Below are 17,425 nucleotides of genomic sequence, written 5' to 3' on the forward strand. Positions count from 1 at the left end.
AAAAATAATTACTAAAAAAGCCATCATTTTATGGGCTATTATTTCACCAGAAAAGGGGGAAAATATATCTTTAATCCTGAACAAAAACTCTTCAAGGTTTATGTTCTCTATAAACCTTTCACTAGGAATTGAAAATATAAGTTAGTAATGCAATAAATGCCCTAACAAATATATCAGATTTTTCACTTAATGCTTTTTACAGGCTTAAACCAAACTGAGTGAAAGAAAATCACCTTTTACAGTCTGACTCTTACAGGAAGAATGCCTTTCTGTTATGCTTTTTAAAAGAAGGCATGGTGAATTTATATCAACTTCACTGAATCTTGGGACTTGATAAAAGGAAGAAAATACGCCAGTGCAGTTAACATTCCATAGCATTCTTTCTTCACATATTTATTTCCTCACTGACTGGACATACGCCAGGGGTAACAAAAAAATAAAAAAAGAGAGAGATACAGATAGAGAGAATAAAAAAAACAACACAGAAGTAGCTAGGAAATAAACCTTTGGCACATCATGCAGTCAAGGCTCTGCAGGTTTCTCTCTCTTTTAGCACCCTGCATTGTTACACTCCAAAGGATTCATAGCAGAGGCTGAAAGAGAGAGAGCCCAAGAGTATGCGAGATGGAGAACTTTGGGTTTTGAGTTTGTCACTGGGTGCAGCTGCTGGGGTTGCAAACAAAGTTCTCCCTTTTAAACGACTGTAAAGGAAAATACAGCTGTCCTTTTGGACCTACTGTCTTTTGAAATCTAAAAGCATCCATGTCCTAGTAAAGAAACATTAGTACTCTCTCATAAATTTCAGCCCTCTTGTCTCATATTTTAACATCTTTGGTTTGAAATGTCTTAATTTCACTACAGTGTAAATAAGAACTGGTTTGTTTGTTCAGTACTCCGACAAGCATTTGCTGCAAAGATTTCAGAATGCAGGGAGTGGCCTGAAAAGGGTGACCTCTCTTTAGTCACTGAAGCCAAAGACCATTTATCACAGTTAACCTACCGATCTGTCCTGCAGGGACTTCACATCTGTCAAACACTTGGAGACAGCTACTTATCCCCTCCTCCTTTCCCTCCCTAAAATATCAGACTGGTGTGATTTTTTATTATTGTATGTTTTTCAGACTAATGAAAAAAGTTTTATGGGTATGGCAAGATGAAGTGTGCACTGTGTATTATTTATACAGCCCCTTAAATATGGATAGGGATTTGGAGAGAAAGAGAATGCCTTCACTCCAGAAAGCTTACAAAAGTAAGAAACCAAAGCTGTAAGACTTAAGCGTACACCTAACTTTGTGAGTCTGCTGAACTGAATGAGACCATGCACTTGTGTAAGTGAAGCATGCAAAGTCTTTGCTAAACTGGAGTATAAATTAAAACACAACAGCGACTTGATGAATTGCAACAATCAGTGTGGGAGAAGGAGGGCCGAGAATTACACCAGTAAGATCATGTTGATAGATCTTAAGGTATTTCAAGATTATATATGCACTCACAAACATTACATATATACACACATATACATACATATAACCACACACACGCCTCATTCTCCACTATGCCACAAAAAGCCAGTTGCAGCTCCTAGATTCTCAGCCCCTTGGCCCCACTGGAAGTTAGGGCAGCAAGGGGCTCTCTGTCACATACCCTTCTCCCACCACACTATCCCCCCACCTGTCTGACACATTCTTCTTCCCCCTTACATTGGTGAATCCTCCTGTGGCATCTTCTAATAGGTTCAAGCTCATTTTGGCTCCATAAACAGCAAAAAGCAAACTTGGCAGACTGGAGAATCCAGTCCATAATCTTTAATGATGCTGTTAGTTGGAGAAGATGACTAGGGTTTTAATAGGCCTTCTGGAAGTAGTGTGAATCCCACAAGATATTTGAAGGAGAAAAGGTGAGAGCATGGTAGAGTGGATTGAGGGGAGTTTCCCAGATGTAGGCAGCATTGAGGAAGGAGGGAACAATGGTTATAGTTTGGCGCGTGGCTTGAGCAGAGATGAACATGGCTTCCCACTGAACTTGGTGGTGTTATAAAGAAGGTGCAGCATTGCATGACACATTCAATTCTTTGCATTTCTGAAGAGTTTTCATTAGTTACATTTACCTTACTGAGATTTATTTCTTTTCTGCTTAAGCCTTTAAAATATGAGCAGTTTGGTAATGAATGACTAAAATAGCAGTTCTGTATATTTGTTATCATTTAGGACCAATTAATTATTGGGTGGTTGGTGTTTTTACTTGCATCTTATTCATGAGTCAGGGTGAAGATACCAGATGACTCAAAAAACTGTCTATGACAATCTTCAACTACTTTTGCACATCTCTAACTGTCATCATAGTATGAAAGAGGTAGGCAGATCTACATTGGAAATCAAAGCTGAGTATCTAGACATGTCCCAGTTTTGGCTGTTTAAAAAACAAACAAAAAATTATTTATGGTGGTTCCCATTTATGGGCCAGATTTTCAAAAGAGCCGAGCCACCTTTGTTGTTGGTTTTCTGGAGAGTCTGGCTCCAAACAAACAAGAAAACGCACACCTCAGCTCCTATTTAGGTACCAAAATAACTGGACAGATTTTCAAAAGAGCTCAGCATGTTGGGTGTGTGATATAAACTGAGCTCCTTGCAAATCTGGCTGTCAGGGTCCCAATGAGAGCTGCTGGGTGTGGAGCACTTTTGAAAATCTAGTTTCCCAGCTGGTAGGTGCTTTTCAAACCACCAAGGAAGACAGCCCTAGCTGGAAGGACAGATAAGTGGAGAATAAAGGACTGTGAACAGTATACAAATTTGTATAATTTATACACAAGTCAACTCGATTCACTGAAAGCAGTATGGAAGATGTGGGCGTTCAAAAGGGGTTTTGTGGATGAGCTCACAGAAGTAGTCCCATGCACTGGAGGCCACATGGGAGAAGGAACAGAGGTGACTGTGGGAGAAGCTGAAAAGCTTGAGAGCATGGGCAGACAGAATTGGTGAGAGGCAATTCAAAACTTGACAATGGAGGCTAAGTAGGAAGGGGCAGAGTTATGCAGAACTTTGAATGTGGTGACAACGCTTAAATGTGATGCGATAGTAAATGAGGAGCCCGTGTTGGGGCCCAGTGAGGAAAGTTACATGATCAGATCAACAGAAAAGGAAGTGGAGTTCAGTGACTGCATTTTGTACGGCCGGAGGTGTAATGTGCATGCTTGGGAGGCCAGAGAGGAAAATACAGCAGTAATCAAAGTGAGATCTAATGAGGGCTTGAATGGGAGATTTGGTGCGGGGATGGAAAGAAGAGAATGGATGCTGAGAAGGAAGAAGCTGCAGGATTTAAATGGAGCCTGGATGTGTGGGACAAGAAGAGGGCAGAGTTTAAAATAACCCAAGACTGAGGGCCTGAGTGATGGATAGTCATGTTAACAACGATAGAAAAGGAAGAAAAGTGAGGAACTTCCATGGGAATCCCAAGTAAGTAAAAAAGTGGGAGTAAGGACATAGTGTAAGTGCCCATATCTGTTAGCAATTAGTTATCCACAAGATACTCAACTTGGTGCGTGTGGTGGCTGTACTACTCTGTAAATGATGTTTTAGTGTTCATTTCTGCTGCTACCACAGCGTTCCCATTCATACAGCTTGCAGGGTCACTACGGCTAGGGATGATTATTAAAACAACGGCTAGAAGTGGGCCATTACAGTATGCGGCATGGGCACAGATCCCACGACCAGCAGCATGGCAGTACTGCTAACTCTGCTCTCACAACAACCAGTTTTACTGGGAAATCACAATGCTCAGTGCTCTGCTTATTTCCCACCAACTTCTTTGTTGTTGTTTTCATAGAGAAGGTTTGATCTCTCTATTTTAAACAGTTGTAAGGCTACATCATGGTACCAATAAAGGCAGGTTTATGAAAACTAACCCTACAAACCGGGGAAAAGGCTGACCCAGTGGCACTGTCCGCACTGCCACCCATAAAGCTAGACTGTGTGGTCCAGTGGACGGGCCACTGGACTGGGAGTGAGGAGGCATGGCTTCTACAACCAGCTCGACTGCTGGCCTGCTGTGTGACGTTGAGTAGAGCCTGGCAAATTTGCAGATGTCTGCTTTATATCTGAGAGCCATGTCTGTGGGTCGCAGATCTGATGTGGATACAAATTTTGTATCTGCACAGTGATACTAGTCAGCTCTGTGTTCTTGGGGAATCAGGGCGCAGTATCCAGCCTGTCTGACTCATGAAGGACAACCTCCCACCCCAGCCTCTGCTTTAACCAAAACCGATCACAGAAGAGACTTACAGCAAGCAATAAAAAGGCGGTGGGAGACAAACCTAAACCCCTCCTGACAAGGGTAACAAGCTTAAGGCAACTCCCCTAGCCTCATCTGCATCAAAGATGGGACAGGGAGCATCTCCATTAGCATACAGAATGGAGAACAGAGATTCCAAGGCAAGAACTCTGGGACTAGTAAAGCAGGGAAGCACTGCATCATGGGGGATCTCTGCTCCAGATGTTAATGAACCTACCCCTGCATGCACCCAGCTCAGCAGTTATCAGACCAATTCTAGTAATGAATCCTTGATTTATATCCAAAATACTGAAGCTGCCTAATTGCATTGTGAGCTCCCTTGAAGGGACACCACCCATAGCCAGGAATGATCAGTTCCTTTTGTCAAGCCTAAAGAAAACCCTTGACTCATCAGTTTACCCATAAACAAATCTAGTGTTCTCCCTTGAACCACTGTTGTTTCCCTACAAAAACCCCTACCCATGCTCAAGTAAGTGTTCTGATGCCTGGATCCACTGGGACTTCATCTTCTCCTGACTAATCGTGCTGGGGGCTCAGCCTATCTCCAGCACTCAGAGCTACCACCATCACCTGGGAACTCCAACCAGTTCAAGCTTCATGCAGTGGTGAGACCCCAGCTCTCTCTCTCTCTGTTTTCTTTTCTGTCTCAGGTATTACTTTTTAACCCTGACGTGTTTGATCAGGTATAGTTTTCTCTATATAACTTTTGTAAACTTTAATAATGTAATTGTTATGTTTGTTTAGGCTCTCCTTGTGTGGTTATCACTATTATTCAATAAATAACTTTTATGGTTAAGCTGGTTGCTTCCCTCTCTCTCTCTCTCTGAACTTTGCTCTTTGCTCTTCCCCATTTACTCTGCAGCAACGCTCCTCTTACCTAAGCTGTAATGCCCAAACATATTATGGGGTTTGCTCAAGTGGGTTGCTACCAGAAATGTGAAAGTGGGGATAGGGACGTGCTGTACCTGTGACATACGAGGGTGGCAGCTTGGAAGTGCTGCTCGACCCAGATTACGGAGTCCAGGCGCATATAAGGGTGGCATCTTGGCAGTGCTGCTTGGCCCAGCCTATTGAGCCCAGGGACATCTAAGGGGTCAGCTTGAGAGTGGTGACTGACCTGGTCCACTCAGACTTGCTGTGTGTGTGCGCGTTCATCTGATTCTGGGGCTGGAGGAACCTAGGTCCTGCAGGGTAGCTCCATTGGGAGGGGACTTGCAGAAGGGAGAAGTAGAGCTCCATATGAAAACACAAGTGACACAAGCAGTACATTGACAGAATTACAGGACCCCCCCACACAAGAGTAACCCTAATAAATGAGCATACCCCAAAGTAACGGGAAAATCTGGTAACAGGACTCTAACTTTGGGGATATCACAGTCTCTCTGGGCCCCTGTTCCTTGGTCAGTCATCTATTTAAACTCGGAACTTTTTGGGGCAGGGACTCTCTCTCACTATGTGTTTGCTCTTTGCCTAGCACAAAGTGGCCCAATCTCACTACTGTAATATAAATAATGGTAATATTGATCTCTCACTCAGCATGCAGGCTGGTTGTGAGAACACTTTGGAAAACACAGGTGCAAGATAACAGCATGATTTTAAGAAGAGCTGTGCTGCTGTGGAAGACTTTGTGTACTTGCTGGATGGTGAAAGGGCCCCCTTCCCACAATAGATGTCACTAAGCAGGAAAACCATCTCCGGGTTATTGATAGTACAAATAAAAGCTTGATCCTGCTTATGGGATCACACACTCCCTGCTGCAAATTTCCACTGATTTGCATTAAAAACTCTCAGCATTCTGCATCAGTATGCTGACAACGTGGGCCTCCTTTGTGGATCATTTTGAATTTAAACAAGTAAGGTAAGAAGCCCTTATTGGAATTCATTAAGTAGGATACTGCAGATTTCTTTGGTCTGAAATTTTCCTATAAAATTCAAAGCTCTTTGAGAGAACTTTTGGTCTTGTCACAGGATTTTGCAAATGTATTAAACCACAGTCCTATACAGCACTTAACAGCAGACTAAACCTGAAAATTTGTCTTGATGGACATTTCTGCTCTGACTCTAGTGCTACCAAAACCATATTTTAAATATTTTTTAGCTGCATATATTTCTGATAACACAGGGAGATCCCGGATTTAAGAATCCTATTTCCTTTTCCAGAATATGCTGCAGGAGTTGGCATCTATGTACTACTGTGATTGACATATTAGATAAAACAGACAGATCCCACTAGAACCATGCCCTGCCCCAAGCAGATGAGCATCCTTCGTGAAATCTTAGCCGCACTGAAGACAATGGGAGTTTTGCAATTTAATTCAGTGGGGACCAGGTTTTCACCTTGGATATTTTTCTTCAAGCCTCAGCTCCTGGAAGCAAGTGATGAGATGAAAATCTCAACTTTCATTTTAAAAAAAAGTTTCTATCCCTCATGGTTGCAGAATAAAGCTTGAAAATGTGACCTGAGTTGCACCCTAGAGGCTCAAAAATATGTCAAATAAAAAGAACCCCCAAATTATTACCTGTTAAAAATCTCATGATATTTAAGTCAACCTTTATGATATTTTGGGGCCTAACTCATGATTTTGGGGTGCTTGGGGCTGGCAATACTGGGGCACTCTCATGAAGTACAACCACTAATAGAGAAAACAGTTTTAAGGCTATGATACAATATGACTAAAGGAGGCAATTCAAAAGGAAAATTGAAGTGACAGACTCTTAATTCATATCATCACGAGAGAGAAGTTTTCATGCTGATTGCCCTCGCTTTTGTCAGCTCAGGCCATGACCTCAACAATAGTTCTGATTCTAGGTATCCAAACAAAAGCAAGCACTGGATTTGCAAGAATATTTTAAGGATGCATTTGTCTGTTCTCAATTTTTTTTTCCATTTAAAAAGTCTACAGTCGGATTAAGGATTCACATATCTAATCTGAAAATTTAGAAATTTTCTTTATTTTTATTTCAAACCTGCTCACAAACAACAGCAACCATTATAAAAGAAACACAGCTGGCATCTTTATTGGTTTATTCATTGAAGGATTTAGCTGGACAAACATCACAAAGATGGAGACTGATTTCACTGAATTTATGATCAAATATTCTCCAGTACTGGAACTCTGAAAGATGAATTATTATGAAATGTGAATAATTTAAAGGAAAGTTATTTAGCATTGTTTGTAAATCAAGTCTTGTGGGAGTAAACACAGCTGAGGTACTAGCAGACAGTGGATACATTGTACTATTTATAACTGTTTATAATAATGCAGCAGACCTTTCTGTCAATTAACATTTCTCTTCACTTATTGATAATGCCATTTATGTATCAATGGTTTCATTGGCAACTCATTAGATAGATATTCCACTAAAGCATTTTATTCTAAATTTAAATTAGGATTTATTGTGATCAGAGAACAACTTAACTAACCTAGTAACTCCTTTCAAAATTAGACAATTTTTTCCCCTACAAAGAGTTAATTTTTAAAATAATTTTATTGGCTTTCCATTAAGAGCCAACGTAAAGTCTATTGTTAAGACCAATACCAGGAGGGATATAATAATTTTAAGACAGAATTTATGCCTTAGGATATGGAATTGACTCAATGCCTGAAAGAAAAAGGTCAGTTCCCTTTGGAATCACTTGCCTCTCTGCCCTCCAGCGATAACAGGTGCACCAATGCTACACTGAGTCTCTTTATTCACAGCGTATTGCTGAAGATACGTAATCTATCCTCTCCAGTTTTAAGGCAGTGGCAAGAATAATTACCTTATGTCCGCCCATTTTGACAACCAGGTCAAGTGGACGCTGAACATACACACCTGGGTTTAGAGCAACTAATCTACCCACAGGCAGCGTCTCTTCTAAGCTTTCAAATTATATCTTGGCACTTTCTAAGAATGATTTGTCTGAAGGCTTCATTTAATCTATTTAGCAAAACTGTTCATCTAATACATATTGTCATAAAAATAAAGGGAAGGGTAACCACCTTTCTGTATACAGTGCTATAAAATACCTCCTGGCCAGAGGCAAAACCCTCTCACCTGTAAAGGGTTAAGAAGCTAAGATAACCTCGCTGGCACCTGACCCAAAATGACCAATGAGGGGACAAGATACTTTCAAATCTGGGGCTAGGGGGAGGGGAACAAAGGGTTTGTCTGTCTGTGTGATGCTTTTGCCGGGAACAGATCAGGAATGCAGCTTTACAACGCCTGTTAAATTAGTAAGTAATCTAGCTAGAAATGCGTTAGATTTCCTTTTGTTTAATGGTAAAATAAGCTGTGATGGATGGTATGTATATTCCTGTTTTTGTGTCTTTTTGTAACTTAAGGTTTGGCCTAGAGGGATTCTCTGTTTTGAATCTGATTACCCTGTAAGGTATTTACCATCCTGATTTTACAGAAGTGATTCTTTTACCTTTTCTTTAATTAAAATTCTTCTTTTAAGAACCTGATTGCTTTTTCATTGTTCTTAAGATCCAAGGGTTTGGGTCTGTGTTCACCTAGGCAAATTGGTGAGGATTCTTATCAAGCCTTCCCCAGGAAAGGGGGTGTAGGGCTTGGGGGGATATTTTGGGGGAAGACATCTCCAAGTGGGCTCTTTCCCTGTTCTTTGTTTAAAATGCTTGGTGGTGGCAGCATATGGCTCAAGGACAAGGCAAAGTTTGTACCTTGGGGAAGTTTTAACCTAAGCTGGTAAGAATAAGCTTAGGGGGTTTTTCATGCAGGTCCCCACATCTGTACCCTAGAGTTCAGAGTGGGGAAGGAACCTTGACACATGTGTTTCAAAGTTTGAAATAGATCATAGTTTTTACATTAATTATGTAGAATGCCATTTGTTAACATATAACTAATTTTAAAGAACTGCATGAGAAAATAAGAACTCTGTTTCCTTGCTTTAAGTGGCATAAATTTATTGCCATAAGTCCTATGCCACAGCACTCAGAGACCTAGGAAGTTGGGGCTTGAAGGAGCAATAGCCAGAAATGTGGAGGCAGAAGAAGAAAGATACATTTAGTTTTTTCTTTTTTGGCATGAATTGCAAAAGATTCTTGGAATATGATCACGAGAGGTCCTGGAATATAGAGGTTAAATGAGGAAAAAGTGGCAGTTCAAGGGTCATTTCATTTTATGAAAACTGGCAGTCAAAAGAAGACTGAAGAACCCTGATCAAACTACCATAAAGATCAGTTATAAATATTTGTCAAAGGCCAAGATGTGCTTTGATTTGGCCTAGCACCATGAAGCCTTTGATTGTTATGGTGCACGACACCACCTCCAAAAGCTAGCGATTGCCCAAAAATCTTTGGCTCACATAACTGCAGAATCGTGAGCCTTTTCAGACTGACCTCATGCTAGTTACAGAGGTGGTAATACTTATCTGCAAGGTTGTTTATTAGCTGACTACACTGACACTACTCCCTTCCAAGTTGATGTCCACTGGTGAGGTGATAAGTAAAGATGAGAAACAAAGAAACGTGGGAGCTGAAGAGAAGTGTTCTAGGATATACTATGATGGGCAAAATAGAAAATATAAATCCCATCCCAATGACATCAATAGGGGCTGCTAGATGCTCAGCACTTCTGAAAATCAGCCTACCCTTTTTCAGGTGGCTAATTTTTGGTAGTCATTTTTGAAAATCTTGGCCTTGTTGTCCACACAAAATGAAATCAGACTCACAATATGACAGGTTTCTAAACCACAGCACAGCCTGTGCTTCTAAGGGGACATGAATTGCTCAGACAAGTGCATCTAAATATGGCTCAAAGAGACAGAATGTTGTAACAAAGTCATGATCTAGAAAGGAGAGATTTTAGCCAGTGCAGAAGCCATCCTGGATTTTGCCTTTAAAAGAGAGGAATTAATTAAGACTGTGAGAATAGAGTAACAGGAAAGTTTGGTGCTAGTGACAATGAACTACTGGAATTCAAAAGAGGAAACAATTTCTTAGACTACAAAAATACTCAAGTCACACCATCCCAAAAGCATCATTTTGGGAAACTAGTATAACATCACCTTATCAGGGGAAGTGTAGAAGAAGGTAGGAACAACTGATGTAGTTTTAAAAGAGACATATTAACATATTTGAAAAGTTAACATATTAACATATTTGAAAAGTAAAGAAAAGTAGAGTCAATCAGAAAGTAATGAAAAACATTATTAAAGAACATATTTTGGAAAATTCACAATTGAAAACACTGAATAAATATAAACCAGCATATCTGTGTGACATTCACATCAAGACCTCAAGGAATTACTTAATGAATTCACCAGACTAATGCAAAGTACTTTTCAAAAGTCATGAAGGACGTGATCATAACAGGATTTTGGTAGAAAAGCAAATTCAGAGCCAATTATTTTTTTTTAAAAAAAAAGTCAGGGCAATCTTGGCAATTTTTAGCCGGCAATTCTAATTTCAAACCTTAGTAAAATAAATGGAATCAACATTAAGAGGAAAAAAAATTGTAAGTGGATAATAAGAAAAAAATGATAAGCAATACATAAATGACAAACAAAAAAGCAAAACACATTAGACAATTTCATCACTTTTTAAAATGGACTTAAATATTAGTGGATCAGCACAATGCAGTAGACGTAATATATCTGGACTTTTAAACATTTGATTCAGTGTCTCACAAAGCCTTGCTCTAAAGACAAATTCACATGATCTTGGATATAAGCACTGTCACATGGACTGAAAACTGGCTGACAGGCCATAAACAAAGGATAATGATAATTGGCCATGTACAGAGTTGGAGGGGACGCATCCAGCTGTGTGCCACAGGGATTAGTGTTAGCCCCAGTTTTATTTAACATCTTTATTAACGATCTGGACTAAGGGATAACAGCACATTAATTCAGTTCACAGATACTAAATTAGGAGGTGTTGCAAACACCAATGAAGACAGAATTAATACAAAGGGATTTATAAAAATGAAATTTATGGGCAGAAAAAAAAATATATCAGAAGGATTCAGGATGGAAAACTGCAGACAAATACATCTATGGGTAAATAATCCCAACCCCAGATATTCAGTGGAACAGAGATACTAGGAAAGTACTAATACCCACAGAGTCTTGTCCAATAAGAGAGTGTGAACTGGATATAAGCATGCAAGGCTATAAGGCAGGTGAAAAAAAGCCAGAATGGTTTTGTATTGTACTTGCAGAGGTATCATAGATGGGACAGGTAGAAGATAGTATTGATAAAATTGCATCTAAGTTATCAGTACTAGAAATTAGTTTTTAAAAAGTGGAGAAATACTTATGGTTAAATGATGACTAAGGGAGTATACCATAGCGGTTTTAATTATCTAAAGTGCGTGAACATTGTAAGGGGAAGGAATATAATATATCTGGACTAAAGGTAGTGTAAGGGGGTAAAACTAGGAATAATAAGATATAACAGAGCAAAGTGAAATTGTGGTTGAATATCAGGATATATATATTCTAAGAGACCTCACTGTCAGATTGTGGAATAATCTCGCATAAGAAATGATAAATGTCTCATCACTTGAGAGATTTAGAATTAGAATGGAGGAAGCCCTCAAAATAAACTGCAAGCTTTGGCACAAGGGATAGATTATAGAATCTAAGTAGGTCTTATCAGTCACTTATTTCTATATAATATAATTCATAACACCACCATCACTAAGAATTATACACTGCTTTCCAACTGTAGATCTCTGATGCTGCTGAGTTGGGCTGTGGACGTAATGGGTCCAATTCTCATTTGCACTCAGGCCCCTTTACACTGGCAGAATGATGTAAAAGGACCCTGACATGGGTGCCTTTTACACTGTCAGAGCAATGTAAACTAAATAGCCCGTTAGGGAATGTGTTTTTCCAAAGACCATTTTGAACTGTAAACTGTTAACTATTCAAATCTGAAAATCCCATATATTCAATATTTGGCTTTTGAATCTTTTTCTGGTCCCTCACTCTTGCTTCTTCAGAAGGTTTTCACTGACTAACGGTTTAAAAATGTGAGAATCTGGCCCTTGAGTCCTATCCTTAAACTTTGCCAGATATAAATATGGAAGGTATCAGCCCCTACTATTATAGAAGATCTTGTTTGAAGGAGAAATTTCCAGCAGTTGACCTGTGTTGTGAGGCTAAGGTGCCATATACTAAATTCTATCACGTTGGCGAATTAGTTACATTAATTTTAACATGCTAGGGAAGAACAGATGTGCAGGGAACTATCTAAATTCTTACTCATCGCCATAGTGTGTAAGCACTTTACAGATCCTTCTTTGAAATATACACAGAGACAATTAGCTTTCTCTCCTCATTACCCTGTAAGGGTTTACTGTTGTGAGAAAGCTATTGTAATCTGAAACAGTGAGTTTTACATTGTTTTCTGTAAAAGAACATGTGCAGACATACCTGAAGTGAACAGTGCAGGACCAAAGATAAAACACAGTTCAGATCCCTCCATAGTTAAAAACCAAACCAGGTTTTAAATGAGTTGAGGACCCCCAGTAGAGTAACATGTGCAGTGCAGGTGGAATTTAATATTGGATGGAACTAAAACCAATGTGTGTTGGCTGCCAGACTGCCTTAGACTCTTGAAAACCCCAGCCGAGGAACTGCAGGGCTTAGAGTAATGCCCATCTTGCATTTTAAGTACCACGTGTATGATTCCATAAGTACCATGTTCTCTATCTCTGTAATTGGACACCTTAACCAAAGTACTCATTCACTGTTACTTCTTTGTTTCTCCAAAAGGCTCTCAAAAGTAAAATAGGTCTATTGTTACATCTAGCTTAAGAGCTTCAGGGATCAGATTTTTCACATAATAAGCCTGTTGGGTTTATCTTCTCTGCCCTTTGAATAGTCCAATAACGTTGATATTCTTGGCTCGGGTATGATTTTCCACTGGTTCTAATCAATATTTTTTAAAAGTTATTACATATTGCTTTATTCTGAGCAGCTGTTTTCCAGCTAAACTGGTTAGGTAGAGAGATATCAAGCTGTGTCAGTCATTGCTCTACCTTTTCTACTCTGGCTTTAAGATTTGTCTCTCTTGTGGTTGGAGTAACTAATATGTGATTGATTACCATCACTCTCAGTATATTATCTGTAATGTTTTCTCTGTTCTTGCCTCTGTTTTCTGTAGAAGAGCCTGTCTCACACCTGGGGGTACTGTGAACGTTTGTAAGCAGAATGCCATTCTTAGTGGCCTGTCCTCACTTAAATTAATTGACTGTCATTATTAGGGGTCTACTTAAATCGCTGAGAAATCACACATTTTTCATGGGTTGGTCACAGCATAAATAGCAAATTTTGTGGATGTGTTCAGGCAGTATATATACAACAAGTATTGTACTGTACTATAGTTACCTTTGTAGGTTTCAGAGTAACAGCCGTGTTAGTCTGTATTCGCAAAAAAAAAAAAGGAGTACTTGTGGCACCTTAGAGACTAACCAATTTATTTGAGCATGAGCTTTCGTGAGCTACAGCTCACTTCATCAGATGCATACCGTGGAAACTGCAGCAGACTTTATATATACACAGAGAATATGAAACAATACCTCCTCCCACCCCACTGTCCTGCTGGTAATAGCTTATCTAAAGTAATCTTCAGGTTAGGCCATTTCCAGCACAAATCCAGGTTTTCTCACCCTCCACCCCCCCACACAAATTCACTCTCCTGCTGGAGAGGGTGAGAAAACCTGGATTTGTGCTGGAAATGGCCTAACCTGAAGATTACTTTAGATAAGCTATTACCAGCAGGACAGTGGGGTGGGAGGAGGTATTGTTTCATATTCTCTGTGTATATATAAAGTCTGCTGCAGTTTCCACGGTATGCATCTGATGAAGTGAGCTGTAGCTCACGAAAGCTCATGCTCAAATAAATTGGTTAGTCTCTAAGGTGCCACAAGTACTCCTTTTTTTTTTTAGTTACCTTTGTAGTAGCCTTGGATAAGGGAGTATGCTAAGTAAATAAATACAAATGAAGTATAATACTTAAAGCCCCGAATCATTGTATTTTTGGATGTAATCCTTTTTAAAGACATTGTATACAGCTCATGTATACAAACAAGAAAAGGGGTTGCATTATCCTTAGTCCTGCCGTCTGAAAAAGAAAAGTGGAGGGTGAGTAATCTTCTCCTGAACCATACGCAATCTCAGGCTTTGTGCTCCTGCCACGCACAGACTACGAGGAAGTGGTTGGGATGTTACCTTGAGGCTTGGGAAACATGGGATCAATTCCCTGCTCTTGGCACAGACTTCCTGTGTGACTTGATTACTCAGCTTAATCTCTCTTTGCCTTATTTCCTCATTGATAAAATGGGAATAGCATCCCTTCCCTACCTCACAGGGATGTTGTCAGGCTAACTACGTTAAAGACAGTGAGGGGCTCAGATAGTATCGTAATGGGGGACATATAAATATTTATGCTTGATAGACTCGAGTGCATCTGTCTGTGCTTGCAAACCCCTGGGGTGAGGAGAAAAGGAGTAAGTATGGGACACGTGGTCCTATTCTTCCCTGACATTGACCAGCATAAGCAGGAGCACTCACTGCAGCTTGTGAACATAGACATTTATGTGGTTGCACAAGCTGTAGATCAAGAGCAGAGCATGATTTTCTATCAGTTTAAAGTAGGTTTAATATATTTTTAAAAATATAGCTAAGTATTTTAAATAAACCTCCTCTTATACATGCTTTAGGAGCTGCTCTAACCCAAACAGTGGTTCCATAGTGTCAGACCCAAGAGGCTTTCAAAAATATTTCCCAGTTAGGCCCCAATCCTGCAAAGACTTGCAATCCTAGAATTTAAGGTCCGAAGAGACCACCAGATCGTCGAGTCTGACCTCCTGTATATCAAAGGCCACCCACACACTACCCCCATTAATTTTAAACAACATGAATAGTTCAATTGAAATTAAAGGGACTACTTACCCTACTTAAAGTTAAGCACATGTGTAAATCTTTGCAGGATCAGGGCCTTAGACATCCTTTGACACTGATCCTCCAGAGCCATTAAGAGGTCCACAGTAACTAACTGTTAACAATATCAAAACAAATCTATCTACCCAAACTACTCTAAAAAAACCCAACAGTATAACCTTATTTTCGTCCGCTCAGTTTTTAAACACTAGGAGGGTTTAATTCTCATTCTGACTAGCCTGCAAATTTGGTTTAAACAAACCAGCCCATTCTGGTATCATGAATGAAAAAAATACTGAAAAAAAGAAATCAGAATTACGTAAAAAATGCTCTCTTAGATTAGAAAACATGTTCTTCAAAATGTATTAATAAATAAAAGCATACTTTCCAGGCTGAGTCACTCTATGAGGTTTTTTAATGTTAATTTTACAGCTGAATTATAAACCCCTGTGAATATGATGTCTACAGTGGAAATATTGATACATCCTTCACTACAGCAGTACTATCCAGCAACACACTAATACTGCACACTAATAAAGATTTACACTAGAAAAAGAGAAAATGCTTTACACTTTTCAAATGTAAATGATACATAATTTTGAGAACAAAATATTTCCTATCATATCAGAGCCTGAGATATGAAGCACTGAATTCTACTGAAAGCATTGTCATTGCTTTCAATCCCCTCATATATGTTGAAAATTTGTAAATCCTTTATTCATGGAGCATAGAAAACGTGTACATATTTTTGAAGAGCTTCCTTATAAATGAGGAAGCTCTGGTTTCATTTGCAGCAGATTATGATGGAATCATGTTCTGTGTCAATTCTCAGACCACAGTTTTATTTTAAACAAACAATAGATTTTGTAACAAACAAAACCAACACACAATAAGCTTGGAGAAAATACGTGGCTCACAGTGTCATGTTTTCAATTCAAATGCAATTATTATTGTTATTTTTACCATGACAGGGTCCAGGGGCCCAAGTATTGATCAGGGGCCCCATTGTGTGAGGTACTATTAAAACAGGTAGGAAGACAGAGTCCTGTCCCAAACAACGTGCGAGCAAGTTTGTTTTATATATACCCATCCATTCATCCCAGAGAGGGGCTACTACTCTGGGAGTACAACAGTGCTACTGCTGCCTGTCTGATATATAGCTACCAACAGTCCCAATTGAGACAGCAGTTACCTGGGAAAGCCTAGGTTTGCCCCAGCCAAACCTGAACTCTTGACAGCAGTGGATGTGATCTTTCTGTGGGCTAAATCATGGCATTACCTCAAACCCCAAGCAAGGGGTAGCACATGTTGTCTTGCATACTGGGGGGTAGGAGAGGGAAGGAGACACAAAATCATAGAAATGTAGGAGTGGAAGGGACCGTGATAGGTCATCTAGTCCAATACCCTGCATTGAGGCAGGACTAAGGATTATTTACCATTCCTGGCAGGTGTTTGTCTAACCTGTTCTTAAAAACCTCCAATGAGGGAGATTTCACAACCCTAGGTAATTTGTTCCAGTGCTTTGCCACCCTGACAGTTAGGAACATGACCACACTGGGTCAGACCAAAGGTTCATCTAGCCCAGTATCCTGTCTTTCGACAGCAGCCAATGTCAGGTGCCCCAGAGGGAACGAACAGAACAGGCAATCACTAAGTAATCCATCCCCTGCTACCCACTCCCAGCCTCTGGCAAACTGCAGCTAGGGACACCATCCCTGCCCATCTTGGCTAATAGCCATTGATGGACCTATCCTCCATTCATTTTTCTAATTCTTTTTTGAACCCTGTTATAGTCTTGGCCTTCACAACATCCTCTGGCAAAAAATTCCAAGGTTGGCTGTGCGTTGTGTGAAGAAACACTTCCTTTTGTTTGTTTTAAACCTGCTGCCCATTCATTTCGTCAGGTGACCCCTAGTTCTTGTATTGAGAAGGAGCAAATAACGCTTCCTTATTTACTTTCTCTACACCACTCATGATTTTATAGACCTTAATCATATCCCCCCTTAGTCGTCTCTTTTTCAGACTGAAAGGTCCCAGTCTTATTAATCTCCTCTGTATTAATATGCCTAGTAAGGAATCTATTTGTCAAAACCATTTCCAGAATCTTTTTTACTGTCTGTATTGTTGTAGACATACTCATTGACAGGTATTTTGAAATAAATTACCAAAATAATTGAAACAGGCATGATTACATTGTGTTATTTTGACAAAATATGCAGAATTTTAAAATAGTGTAGCAACATT

The 17,425-nt window shown here is 39.7% G+C and overlaps 1 protein-coding gene across 2 annotated transcripts in view; it reads right to left on the reverse strand.

Annotated features, from left to right (window-relative positions):
* CDK14 (cyclin dependent kinase 14) overlaps nucleotides 1-17,425 on the reverse strand; it is a 282,959-nt gene that overhangs the window by 18,005 nt on the left and 247,529 nt on the right. The gene's annotated exons all lie outside the window — the stretch shown is intronic.

This window comes from Eretmochelys imbricata, chromosome 2 (assembly GCF_965152235.1).
Source record: "Eretmochelys imbricata isolate rEreImb1 chromosome 2, rEreImb1.hap1, whole genome shotgun sequence".
Classification (NCBI taxonomy): domain Eukaryota; kingdom Metazoa; phylum Chordata; order Testudines; family Cheloniidae; genus Eretmochelys; species Eretmochelys imbricata.